This window comes from Ostrea edulis, chromosome 8 (genome assembly GCF_947568905.1).
Source record: "Ostrea edulis chromosome 8, xbOstEdul1.1, whole genome shotgun sequence".
Classification (NCBI taxonomy): domain Eukaryota; kingdom Metazoa; phylum Mollusca; class Bivalvia; order Ostreida; family Ostreidae; genus Ostrea; species Ostrea edulis.
The window spans coordinates 10,330,011-10,345,369 of NC_079171.1; the positions used below are offsets into that span (position 1 = coordinate 10,330,011).

Below are 15,359 nucleotides of genomic sequence, written 5' to 3' on the forward strand. Positions count from 1 at the left end.
CATATCATTGATTTACATACCATATACCATGATGTTGTGATTTACCGTGAGAAGTTTAAGTATGTTCCAAGTAATGGTGACTGTTTCCGACATCCGGGCTGGAAATATGAAATGTTCTGCGAAGCATGTGAAATCCCTGTGTGTTTTGCCTGCAGTGAACATAGAACTCATAGCTTTCAGGAATTACGAAGAATCTTTCAAACAAAGCGACAACAACACAGATAAACCATTGACAACATCAGAAGTGACACTCTCTATAAATGTTGTGTTCTCCTGGCAGGAATCCAAACTGATATCAAAACTTGTCCCCCACAAATCTATCACCGTCAATCACAGCTAATGTCAACAAAAGCTCAGAGACTGAAGGATATGATTGACACTGCGGTATGTGATGTTAAAAGAAGATATCGAGGTTTATTGATTGATAGAATACAACAACAGAAGAGAAAAATGAACAGACACCTTACCCACATACAGAACTATGAAGACATATATGAACAATCAGAAAACATAGCGGTACAATTCCTCTTCTTTATAAAGACCAGTCGTGTCCCCCAGATAAAGGACACCCCTAAACTTTCACAACACCTGATGCTGTCCCTGTCTGAGGGATTCAACATGGAGGATGTCAATCAGTTATTGAGGGGAATCCCAGAAATCCAAATGACAACAGGAAAACGACAAGTAGGAATAGACGAGTGTGTGAAACAGACGTCCACACCTGCATTACACACGTCTATGTTACACAGTTATGTCTGTGTGAGAGGTGTTAGTTGTGTGTATCACATATCTCGTGTGATGTCAGATCGTGTCTGGGTCTCTGATAGAGACAATCTCATTTTGACAGACACAACAGGATACACTAGACACCGTGTGACAGGTATAACAACATTGTATAATGTAGGAGGACTACACACAGTGAACAGTTTTGGTGAAATGATTTATATAGACAGGGAATATAACATAAACAAACTGTCTTTGAACAATAAAACAGTCACCACACTGATAGAGAGACCAGCACCATGGAGACCACTGTGTATGTACTGCTCCCCGTCCACTACAGATCTGATGGTTGGGATGTGGAACTATGATACATGGACAGGCAAGATAACCCGGTACAACAGCAGTGGTCAACACATCCTGACCACACGCCACGATAACACTCATCACACGCTGTATAGTCGTCCTCATTATATCACAGAGAATGAGAACGGTGATATTATTGTGTCTGACAGGTCACGTGGTGCTGTAGTGGTGACAGAGCGCTATGGGAGACATCGATTCTCCTACACAGGACCTCCATCAGGATCATCACTATCACCAGTAGGAATTTGTACAGATGAGCTGTCACACATCCTGATGTGTGATAGTAACACCCACACAGTACAGATGATTGACAAGGACGGTCACTTCCTGTCTCTATTATTGACACGACAACACGGGATAAACAAACCACAGAGTCTGAACTATGATGATAAAACTCACCTTCTCTGGGTCGGATCACAGGACACCAACACAGTGTCTGTATATAGATATATACACAGGAGGTAATCTCTGATTGGTAAGTACTAGTAGTATTGTAGTTGATTGTACTATATCAGGTCTATATAGAGGTACTCTCTGACTGGTAAGTACTTATAGTACTGTAGTTTATTGTACTATATCAGATATATAGAGAAGTGGTACCCTTTGACTGGTAAGTTTTAGTATTACTGTAGTTCATTGAACTGTATCTGATCTATACAGTGGAGGTACTAATAGTATTCTAGTTTATTGTACTATATCAGATATATACAGCGGAGGTATTCTCTGACTGATAAGTATTAGTTGTATTGTGGTTTATTGTAGTTTATCAGTTGGTACAAATTACATAAAATTCTACCACAGGAATCCATTATAGATTATTGTTATGGCATTGTTATCTTTATCATTTTTAAATCATTATCATAAATTAAATTACACCTTAGATTAAGATATATGACTCACGTCAGGTGTGGCCGGTTGATATGGGTGCTTACTCCTCTTAGGCACCTGATTCCACCCCTGGTGTGTCCATGGGTTCGTGTTTATCCAACTGTATGCTTTGTATTGCTTGTTGGCTTTATGAAATTGATCACTGTTTGTTATCTTCACATTTCATGTTTAGTAATTCTGATTATTCTAATAATAGCTAAAACTAGTGATTAGTTTCAATTACAATGTGTGTTATATTTAGAACAGAAGGACATTTTTCACTTCATTGTTATAATTATTTTTTTTACAGCATGTACCGTGTTTGCTTTTAATTACCAGTCAATGATTGATTCTGATGACAATGTGGTTTGTAATTAAGGGTACCGATTAAGTTTCATTACAATTTGGGTAGGAATTGGAGATAACAATTTATTTTGATTAGAATTTGGGTTTTAACTAGAACTATTGATTAATTTAAAATACAATATGGGTTATGATTAAATTAAGTAATTAATTTTAAGTACAATATTGGCTATGATTAGATGAGGAATTATATTTCTATTACAATGTGGGTTATAATTAGAAGTAGTCATTACAGATACAATTACAAGGTTGGCTATGATAAGAAGTAATATTTAGTTCTAATAATAATTTGGATTTTAATTGGACACTGTTTATTTCAACTTATAGTGTTGACTGCAATTTGAATAATTATACTAACGAATGAAGTAAACAAGTATTGAAGATTGAATACTAAGTAAACATGTTTTTTTTAAGATCCGTGAAGTAAAATGTTTGGATGAAAAGTGTTTTACACCACAAGTTCTTATATTGATTCACATCAGGTTTACGGAGTTCTGGTGGTTAAATTTGTGTACTTCAATTTACCAGCTACTTTTTAGTTGTTTTGATAAATTATATGATATATAATAAATATAATGTCTTCATTAGTGCACTTTAAACGCTTCTTCTCTGTTACACATATTCCGCATGTGCTGCTTAAGGTTATACTATCACTTAGTAAAAAAAAACACTTTGTTTTCATTTTCCAGGTTTTGTCCTTTATGTTTTCCTAAAATTTCGTCGGATTTTCCTCTCAAAAGAATACATAATCAGTTCATTTTTGAACTTATAATTAATTTCATGAGTATTTAGAAGTAATGTTATTGTGTGTGCTAGACAAGACCCACTTCCAGTAAAGGGGTCTCTTGTAAAGTCTTTCAAATCACATAATGCATGGTAACGGCATTTGCAATTAATGTTACAAGCATACAGATCTCAGTGTGGTAGACTGGGCGCACTTCTAGATAATTATATGCTGTACAAACGGTTCAAACTTCTACATACACTAAACAAAAAGCTTTATTGTCTATATTCAAGTTTCTTTTAACGTAGGATCTATGATCGATTGATTACATTCCCTTTTCTACTAAAACTTCAGATAATCCAGACAGAGATGAGCGGATCACAGAAGCTTCAAATGATGAGGAGGTTCAGGAATCTTGAACAGAGCTGGAAATCAGTGAAGAGTCCAAGTCCGAAGAAAACAGCAAATATCTGAAGTCTGAGGATAACAGTGAGAAATCTGACCCTGATGACGAGGATACTCCTCAATCAGGGACCAATGAAGATAATGAAGTAGAGGAAAACAGCGATGATAAAATTTAAAGGAAGCCAGTGAGAATGAAGAGCAGTAGCATGTGTCTGGGTAATTACATTGACATAATATTGATTTGTCTGTAGGGAAGGACTAGGTCCAATAAGTCATTTCTGGTCCTGAACTTCATGCATTTTTATGTCACCTGAGTATATTTCTCTATTAGAATTTTACATATTGAAGTTCATGACTTTTCTTGAAATTGTTATTTGTTTGGGGGGGGGGGGGTAGTGAAAATGATGTTTCTTGAATCAAAACACACATGTGATGTTGTGACAATGTTTCATACATGTCACCACTAAAAGCACCAACAAAGGAGTTTGATGTAACTGCGATTAATCTCAGCACTACTATCACCAACAGGGAGATTGCTGTGAAATGTATGTTAACGGTTCACCGACGCCTTGTCATCATACAATGTTCCACTCTCCACCTCTGACACTTGAGATATTGATGTTAACAGACCACCGACAGCTCGTCACCACATAATCTTCAACTATCCACCTGTGTCCCCAGACAAAATTCATGATGAACCATAAAAGAAGATGATCTCCTATCATAAACTGAAATGACAAATGTTTTGAACTTTAACATTGCTATATAGTACGGGCAGGCAGGATATTTCTGTTTGGGATTTTATTTTAAGTTGAGTAAATCCATTTCAGGACATGGATCAAATTTCACAATCATAATCGTCTTTTTTGTATATTGATGAGGACAAGGAAACCGTTGACACCAGTGTGCACTACACGTGTTGTGAAATAATGTTATGTTTGTATGAAAATTTGTATATACATTTAGCTTTTTGCGTGCAACATACTTGTCACGAAAACAATAAATATATACATATATATATATATATATATATATATATATATATATATATATATATATATATATATCAGTAATTTTGTATATTTATACGTTATGTTTGATAATTGTATCAGAACTGTTGTATTTAACTACATTTAGTTTGATGTTTGTATCATTTTTTTTTATAATACTTCATTTAGTTTGATTTTTGTATCAGGGAGTCTGTATATTAAACAATTAGTTTGATGTTTGTATCAGAAATTTTGTATAGTACTACATGTTATTTGATAATTGTATGTAAAACTTATACGGTACCAATTTTGGTGCACCAGATGCGCATTTCGACAAATAAAGTATCTTCAATGATGCTATTATAGGGAAAACAGTGTGCCAAAAAGTGGAGTCAAATTCGTCTAAGGATAAAAGCTATGCGTGAGGGAGATAATCCTGAATTTTGAAATGAATTTCTAAATTTTATCAAAGCAATTAAATATACATCCGTATTTTCAAGCTAGTAACGAAGTACTTAGCTACCGGGCTGTAGAGACCCTCGGGGACTAACAGTCCAACAGCAGAGGCCTCGACCCAGGGGCCATAATGTAAAAGTTATACGGTACCAATTTTGATGCACCAGATGCGCATTTTGACAAATAATGTCTCTTCAGTGATGCCCAACCGAAATGTTTGATATCCGAAATAACAATGAAGATTTAGAGCTATTATAGGTCAAAAACAATATGCCAAAAAGTGGAGTCAAATTCGTCTAAGGGTAAGAGCTATGCGTGAGGAAGATAATCCTTAAGTTTGAAATGAATTTCTAACTCATTTTTTTTTTATATTACTACATTTAGTTTGATTTTTGTATTAGAAAGTTTGAATATTAAACAATTACTTTAATGTTTGTATCAGAAATTTTGTGTAGTACTATTTTTAGTTTGATGTTTGTATCAGTTTTGTATAGTAGTACATTTAGTTTCATGTTTGTATCAGAAATGTTGATACACTTTGATCTCCAGTTTCCTGTAAAGCAGTTATTTAACATTGCATTGTCTAAATACTGTTACACCAGAGTACAATATTGTCATGTAAAAATCAAGTGTTATTTGAATTTATTATGCCAATGTTGGTAGAAACATAATGCGTCTCTGCTATTTAACCATGTGTATATTTTCGCAAAGAGTCTTTAACAAATGCTTTAACTGTTAGATGTGGTTGTTAATTTGTAAAGACGTCTTAACCGGAAAGTATCATAAACGCAGCAATACTTTTCCGTTAAGAATACTTTATAATAATGACTTTAAATCCTATCATTTAAAGATTATGTTATACGCTCTTTATATAATTATACAACAGATTAATAATGATAGGATGTGGGGTCAAGAAGCCAAATGTTTATTTTACATACGGAAAAACAAATTATAAGTAGTTTCTCGGACCAAAATTTACCAAATTTGATGAGGCAAGCAGGTATTTTATTTTTTATTAGGTCACATGAGTTTACTCAGATGACATATTGTAATTGGTTGTCATCTGTCGTTGTGCGACGTGCGTCGTGTGCTAACAATTCAACAATTTTAACTTTTTCATAATCACTATTGCAATTCTTTTCAAATTTGGTATGAAACATTTTTCGGGTCAACGGGGGAATCAATTGTAAATTTCAGAGCTTCATCACACCTGGGAACCTAGGGGCCGGTTAAACATTGTCCAAAATTGAACACATTTTAAAAAATATTCTCAAGAACCGCACACGTGAAAGAAAAACTAAAAGTATAGTGATGCTCATCAGGAGGGCCTTTCCCACAATTGAAAATTTGAGGATCCCAGAGGTAGGGGTTTTGACCCCAGAGTAGGGAGAAACCTGGTATATATTGTCTATGTGTAAAACATTTAAACAACATCTTCTTTAGTGGTAATGGTACTAAATTGAAATAAAATGGATATTTAGTAAGAACAGGTAGTCCTTTACCAAAATTGTAAAGAACACGACCCACGAACCATGAAAAATGGCCTAGCCTGGGATATTGATAATTTCTGTATATAATAATCTTCGGGATATAGGCTTTCTAGAAATGTTTTTCTTTTTTTCATATATTCTATACTTTTTTGTTAATATGACGTTGAATATTGTGGTATTTAATGTTAAAAAATTAACATTTCGGGAAACACGTCACAACAATAAACCTCCAATGACCATGTACAATGTACATGAACCTATAAATCTTTGAATATATCAAGTTATATGCACTCAAATAGCTAGAATGGCTTATTCAATGATCATAATAAGCATTTTTGACCAAATTTGGGAAATAGAAATAAGAAATATTTTGGAAATGATGTTCAAAGCCGTGATTGTTCAACTTTACTTTTAAATTATTTTTACTTGAATTTTGAAATACTGAAATAAGAAGAATAAATATAGTATGTAGTCTATTTACATAGTGAAAGAAGTGAATCAATGGAACAATTCTGTTTCATATCATATTCCATAGTTTCTTTTTAATTTTTTTTTATTTGGTTTTTTTTTTTCAGTATTAAAACGACCGAGTATCGATATCAATGGTAACGAAATAAGTTGACACCGCGTCTCGTCAAAACATGTTTAATTCGAATTTACTCAAAATTACACGTTCAACGAGCATTTTCTGTGAAACCTGATTAAAGGAAAATTATTGTAGACACCTAATAGTAAGTATCAAATGATCTTTTTTGTTACATGTACATGTAGATTTCATAGCGTGAATGATAACAACACAACACCGATATAGGGGATCAGAGTCAGTATATTATTGACTCTGAAAATACGATTTGAGAAATGATACTGTATAAATTTTACTGTATTTATCTTGATCAATAATTGTATATTCCTATACGTATTAATCATGTAAAGATACTGAGGTCTTTTAACCAACAATTTAAAATGTTTGTGCAATACATTATTGACTGACAGAACGTAATTCATGAGCTGTGATCTAAAAATCTCTCAGGCATTAATATAGATTTGAATAGAATTACATCTAGATACATATTTGAAATAGAATATATCCTAAGGCACTGTAGTTTTAAATTCTTTGGATTATATTGCATTTATATGTAATGTATACATGCTTGTAAATGCCACAGAATGAGAAATAATCTAAATTGGCCTATTTTCATAATGTTCCCAAAATAGGGATTTACATTTACAAATCATGTTTGTTGTTTGTTATTTGCCAGTTAAGTATCATAATGATAATACTAGTAGTTTATAATAAGTAATTATTCTGTTAAAATCAAATACCCCTTTTATTGTCAACAAATACATCACTGGTAGAAAAGTTATAAAGCTTTTATCTAGCACAAGTTCCCATATTTTACAGATTTACATATGTCAGCAAGTCCTCAAAAGCAGCTTTAGGGGTTCCCAGGAGATTCTGATGCTCACTGTTAGACATTCCCTGTTGTCAAAATCCAACCTTATTTTCTCTTTTCTCAAAACTTCAGCTCTCAAAAACTTGATTGATTAATTATGTCACTCCTGTTTTGTTGAACATGGTGTTGTCAGCAATAGGTTCAAGTTCTTCTATGTCTTGTTGTAGGTGATTTGTACAGAAGCGAGCCCTGGCAGGAATGATGGCCTCTTTTGAAATGAAGATTTCATGCCTTACTCCTACTGGGACTACAACTAACTTTGGACTTGGTCACTCGTAGATACAACATGAAGTTGTGCCCTCTTGATGTACATGAGAATGGGAGTGATACAGAAGGGGGACTAATTGGAAGAACTGCTGCTGGTGGTGGTGGTGCTGGACTGTCTTGAATCTATGGCCTAACCGACTTGATATTCTTCTGTTTAATATGGGAGCAACACACACACTCTGGCATCTATTGCACAGAAAATTATGATCAGATGGTGCCCTCCCTATCAGAGTGGTGATCACTGTCCTATATTTCTTTGAAATCATGGATCTGTGTTTTGGTTTTACTCTCCATGGACAATTGAAACAGAGAAAGAATTTGGGACCACTCCTTGGCATATCTGAAATATTTATGTCATATACATGTAAATGAAATTATACAATTTGGGTTGGATGAAAATCTTATCTTCATGTTAGAACCCATTAGCCTAAGTTATTTTTCCTAAAATCTAATTATAAATCAATTAACTTGTTAATAAATGCTTGGTGAATCAATTAATAAATTGTATTCAAAAACTTGGAATTATTTTTTTTTCACTAATAAACTGAAAATGTGTATCTTCATATGTTTTGTTGATTAATATCAGTGTGAAATATAGAGGGGGTATGAGGTTTACAACAATGTATATTACATGGTTAATTTATTTCTATTATGTAGTCCATGTAAATTTCTGTGAAAAAGAGGAAGTTATTTATATTCGGTCTTTCCTATCCCGGGGTAGGAAAGACCGAATACAAATAACCCCCTCGTTTCCACGGAAATTAAATGAGAGCCTGAAACCTGGGTCTGTTTAATGGACCCTTCCAAAGTCCCTTCTTAAGGAAAAAGTAAACCATTTTCCTAATCCAATAAGAAAACTGGTGCAAAAACCATGCACATCTCCATACATGAAATAATATAAATAATAGAAAAATTATCAGTAGTATTGTAATGCATTTTCGGGGGGTGGGGGTTTGCTGTTTCACCTTTATAGATTGTTTTTTTTTCCTAACATTTAAAACATATCTTTTCAATATCAATTATGTCTATAAAAATTCTAAAATCAATTAAAGCATTTGATATACGTGTGTATATATAAAACAAAACGAAAAAGAAAAAACTAGGATCCACCATTAGTAAACTATGTTTTCCATTTAGAGTTATTGCCCTTCAATCGAAAAAAAGTAAATATAATTAAGTGAATACTCTACATGTCAACACAAGTTATGTCAAATATTATTTAACAAGACATACTTTGATATGTATTTAAATTGACCTACTTCATTAAAAACATACTCTCTGTGTGTTTTTGTAGGTTTCTTTCCACGTATATACAAGGGACTTATGAGTTTACGAACTTAAATAGTTGAAACTGAAAACAAAACAATAACAGTTTATTCTCCGTTCGATGTATGAATAATGTGCGTTCAAATTCTTAAGTACAAATGTAAAATAGATAAAGCTAATAGCCGTGTATGACATTGCCGTAATGTACGGACATTTGTTAGTGTAACACGTTGCTACAACTTTACAGTTACGATTGACATACTTCATATTTTATAAGAAACTTTGAACTGTAGCCTATGATAATTAAACGTACAAAATTTATAAGAATTGTGAGAACCAATGGACAAATTCATACGATAGAACATACTTTCTGAATATATATCGCACATCTCCATGCGTAATACATGTGTTCATGCTGGGCCTGTGTAATTGAAATGTTTACTGGTGTATTCCTAGATAGAATGTTCTACCGTTAAAATGATAATGTCCTACGGACCGATTGTGGTGAGGGCCTGTCCCGAGACACAGTTAGATTATTCTAACTAGGATATTCCGTATGGCCGTATAAGTTTGTACTGTACGTTTGATTCGAACATTCATTCTGTTTCGAACAATATCATTTTTAAAGTAACAAAAGGTAGGGAAATCGGTACTTTTAAAGCCATCAGAACGGACTTCGGAATCAAACATACACGATAGGTGGAAACCCCCTCCCCTCCCCTCCCCTGTACCTTTTTACCATAGGCCATGACTCTCATATTTACTCGTTTAGATATTGATTTTTTATTTAAAAAAATATATAACAACATAAAAACTCACCTCTTTGCTGTTTCTTTTTTTAGTCGTATAAACTGCGTTAGATGTATGTATTGACTTCTTTGGAATCTGACGTTTCCAGACGACACTTTTGTTATTATTATTTATTTATTTTTCGACATGGCCGCATTGATTACGAGTTAATTTTTTTAATGGAAAGTGTTAATCTAACTTTGCATTTTAATTTTAGTTTACAAAATTTAGTCGTGACTAATGCGGCCCATGTGAATTTATAGACTGAAGTTGGCAAATTTATGCGATTTTCCCGGAAAACGTGAAACTGCGGTAGGTTTGGGCATTTACTTGAGTGCTTTAAACATCCGGTGTGAGGAAACGATTGCGCAATACAACTTGGCTCATGTTATGGATAAAAAATATAATCTTAGATTTATTCTAAAGTGTTCTTTATTTTTTCCAAATTTGGTAGGCCAAAAATGGCATATTGTGGGTCATGTTCTTTGATGACCCCAGGGGTAGGGTTTTTTGGTATCAGGATGGACCAAATTGGTCGGCTATAAAATGTGTGAACAGACGACATGGCTCAAGTGAGTTTTTGTGATGAAAATTTGTCCGTTGTCTGTCGTCGGTATCGTGGGCGTCGTCATTGTAAACTTTTCAAAATTTCATCTTCTCCTACAGAACGACTGGGCCAATTTCAACCAACCTTGGCATAGGGCATCACTGGGTGAAAGACTTTCAAGTTTGTTCAAATGAAGGGTCATGTACCATTCAAAAGGGAGATAATCACAAAAAATGTAAAATAGGGTGGGTCATTTAAAAATCTAATCAAGAACCACTGAGTCATAGGAGCTGAGATTAGTTCTTTCTCTCACAGAATGGACAGTTTGAGGCATATATCCTACTTAATACATTACATCTTTTGTTCTAAGAATGGACAGTCTCAGGTAAACTCATTGACAATGATGATTATGAATAAAGCTATTTTTGAATAGTCTGACAATATAACCAGTCTTGCGTAGGAGTGTGTTTATTTTGTTCACTTATTGGACAGTGTCATGTAAGTAGTCTTGTACTGCAGGTTTTATATCACTCACTGTATAGTACTGAGTCATATAAACATGTCCTCCTCTGATGGGGAGAGCATTTTCATTGCACAATCAAAATTTAAGGATTTTAATGAAAGTAGTGCAAATATTATCTTAATGAGTGTTATATTCTGAATATGGAAGGTGAGAAAGTTATGGAGCCACATTTTGATTTAAAAAGCATCGTGTTTTCGAATATTTGGATGGGGAAATAATTAACGCCAGCCAAAAGAATTCAATACGCCCAACTCGTGAAATGAAATTATTCATGAGAGCGAAAATAATGATTCAGAATTAGGATATGCTAATAAAGAAAACATAAAAAGCGTTGTGAAGAAGTTTTGGAATGTGCCTCTGAATCCAGCGAAAATCAAAGACAGTATGGAAATATGTCTTTCAAATTTAAGTTTTGATGCGATATAATAATGACCAATGGAATTTAAAAAAAAATGTGAATCTTAAAGTTGAAGCAGATAATTATACTAAGGGGAAATGTCGTTTTAAGTGTTTCAGTGATTTTTCCTATATCTGTGTTGCTTCTTACTTGTAGGGAATATAAAATTAAATTTGTATCTCTTTGACAAATGTATTATCTTTCTCTTATTTTCAGCCTACCTGTAGATGTCTAATAAGTTATTGGGTTTACCTGACACTCTCAAATAAGTTGACAATTACTGTCCATTAATTTTAAGAACGGACAGTATCTGTCAATTCTTTAAAATAATGGACATCAATTGTCAACTTATTGGACACCTACAGGTAACATTTTCATTACAAGTGGACTTTCCCCTATATAATAGCCTAAAAAGACAAAGGATTGCGTAATGAAAATGTTTTTAAAGAAGTAAACATTTGTTTTTTGTTATTTTTTATCATTTTTTTCCATATATCAAATGGTGCACAATTTCTTTTTTCCGCTAGTATATTTACAGCACTAGATGATCTAAATCAGGTGCTACCAGATTTTTTCTATTTATATTATAAAAATAATGCATACATACAAAATGTTGTTATTACAACAGGGGATGCTTACTCCTCCTATTTTATATTGCTTATAGGAGTTATGAGATTGATCACTGCTAGTTATCTTCACCTTGCATGGCATACATAGTCGAAAGAAATTTAAAAACATTCAAAAATTAATGAGAAATATTCTGGATCTCAGCAAAGAACAATATCATTACAACTTGTCTTGGAGTAACACATAATCGACGTGGTATGTTTGGAAACATACACATATACAGAGGTGAACATTTCACCCGTGCACTCCCTCGTCTTGATCGTGCATACAGAATTGCACCGTCGCTTTTTTTCGCTGGTGTGTCTCACATCCAAACCGTTGTCTGAAGAAGTTCCGATCATACACTGTGCGACGTCTACTGAGAAATAATTTGGAGAGTAATGCCTATGAGGTTTCACGGTACCTGGGCTGTTTGACCAAAGAATGCAGGCACGTAGAATAGGTGGAGAAGGTCCTTCTCTGTTAACAGATATATTTCATCCCCTTCCATTTTTATCTCAACTGCGCAGAAGGCTCAAATGAGCTTTTCTGATCAAAATTCGTCGTCGACGAGTTTTACATAGAAATATATAAGTAAAATCTTTAAAAATCTTCTCGAGAGCCAATAAGCCAGAGGAGTTGAAATTTATATGAAAGCTTCCTGGTATAGTGCAGATTCAAGTTTGTTCAAAGCATGGGCCCCTGGGGTTGGATGGGGCCAAAATAGGGGATCAAAGTTTTACATAGAAATATGTAGGGAAAATCTTTCAAAATCTTTTTCCAAAGAACTAATGAGTCAGAAGAGCTGAAATTTACATGAAAGCTTCCTGACATAGTGCAAATTCAGGTTTGTTCAAATTCAAGCCCTTGGGGGTAGGTTAGGGCCACAATAGGAGATCTAATTTTTACAGATATATATATATATATATATATATATATATATATATATATATATATGGGAACGTCTTTAAAAATCTTCTTCTCAAGAGACGATGAGCCAGAAGAGCTGATATTTACATGAAAGCTTTCTGACATAGTGCAGATTCAGGTGTGTTCAAATCATGGTCCCTAGGGATAGGTTGGGGACATAATAGGGGATATAATTTTTACCTAGAAATGTATAGGGAAAATCTTTAAAAATCTTCTTCTTCAGGATTAATGAGTCAGAAGAGCTGGAATTTATATGCAAGCTTTCTAATATAGTGTAGATTTAAGTTTTTTTTTTCAAATCACGCCCCCCCCCCCTCCACCGCCACCCCCCTCCCCGGAGGGGGTAGATTGGGGTCACAAAAGGGGATCAAAGTCAATTCGATGTGCAATAATGTGCAAATGTAAACAATAGATCATAATTGAAAATACAAATATATCAGCACGATAAGTACAAATGATTTACAAATAAATGTAAATACTTACACCGTGGCGAACCAAAAAGAAAAGATGAATACACAGAATGCTCTAAACATTGCTGGCGCGAAGAAAAAAAACGTGCGTTAACTCAAAATACAAAAGAGTTCCATCCTCTCTTATATAATTAACTCGTACATATGTAATTCGTATAGAAAGAGAATGTTTCGCAAGTTGATTCAAACATATGACAGGACACTTGCTGTGATATTGGGACTCGGTTTAAGGTCTCAGCCAAAGGATCGCCGCATTCAATCCACTCTTACGGCAAGCAAGGGGTCCCGAGGCCATATTATTATCAGGATCTCCACAGACAGGGACTTATTATAACTATCTCTTCTTTTAATAACAGATTTAGTATATGAATGCAATACATGTACATAGCATTTAAAACAATACAAGCTGTAACTAACGATAAATAAAGTGAAAAATACTAGAACAAACAGAAAAACAAATTTTTTATTAGAAAGATATAATTTCAAAGCAATAAACCTGCCAAATCACCAGACAATATCAATTTATGAATTATTGTTATCCTGACAGTAATTCCTGTTCGTAATTTCCGATGCGCAATGACCTTGTAGGTCGCCAGTTCGGACAAATGAAAAAAAGACACAGACACTTTTTCAGACTTGTAAACAATTTAATATGCAAATTTTATAGCATATTTATTATCAAAATCTTATTTGAGTGGCACATTTGGGTCAAGAGGTGTCCAGGGTAGCACAGAGGTAGCACCCTCTCTTCTCACCGCTGCGACCCGAGTTCGATCCCCGTGATCGGCAGTGGTTGTATGTGGGAGGGTATGAAAGGGTATGACAGTCGCCTGCTCGGACACGTGGGTTTCCATCGGGTACTCCGGTTTCCTCCCACATAAATGACCCCAGAGCGAAAACAACCGTGCATCAAAGGCGCCCTTTGGAAATAAGTTTTCGAGCTTGCATGGGGTTATCATTGGAATTATATATATATATATATATATATATATATATATATATATATATATATATATACGAAAATCCCGCATAAAGTCAACACGAGGCCTGATATTCACCAGCAGAAAGTCGACACGGGATAAGGTCAACACATTCGTGTCGACTTTGTACGTTGCACTTTTTTAAATGGCTATAACTTTTAGATTACTCTATGAATGGCCATTTCATTATCATTCTATAAAAATTCAATGTTTCTAGGACTATTTAAACATACATTTAGTGGATAAAGGTCTTGTTTTAACGAGTATCGATCATTTATAAAGAGGACCCTTTTTCAAAGTATATATATCCACCTGAGAATCTCAGATACAAAGTCGACACACCGGTTTTTTGGCTTTATCTTTTTAAAATTAGGTATATATAGAAAAACGAAAGAGTGCATGAGGTTACGGATTGTTTCATTTAAAAGTTCTGATCTTATCTCCGGGATTTCTGCAGAAGATATTTAGTTATCGATGATTTTCTATCGCCGAGGCTACAAAAATCGGCAATCTGAACAATATATATACTTTGTGACGTCAGTCACTCATTTCGGAGAGAAAATAATGGCGGACAGTGTTCGCTTCGAATGAAATTATCTGTATTTCTTTGGTTTTGTGGAGCATTTAGGATTATTTAAACACAACAATATAATGGATGTACAGGCCATCGTAAGTATTTATCAAATATTTTTCAACAGTATCCCTTCTAACACCTACATTTCACCATTTCTCTGCAGCTACCTTCGTCTT

At 34.1% G+C, this 15,359-nt stretch overlaps 1 long non-coding RNA gene across 1 annotated transcript; it reads left to right on the top strand.

Annotated features, from left to right (window-relative positions):
* The first annotated feature begins 6,440 nt into the window (after positions 1-6,440).
* Positions 6,441-8,662, top strand: LOC130049917 (uncharacterized). Its single transcript, XR_008798286.1, has 2 exons — positions 6,441-7,111; positions 8,002-8,662. It is a non-coding gene; the product is annotated as an uncharacterized LOC130049917 (long non-coding RNA).
* The last annotated feature ends 6,697 nt before the right edge of the window (positions 8,663-15,359 follow it).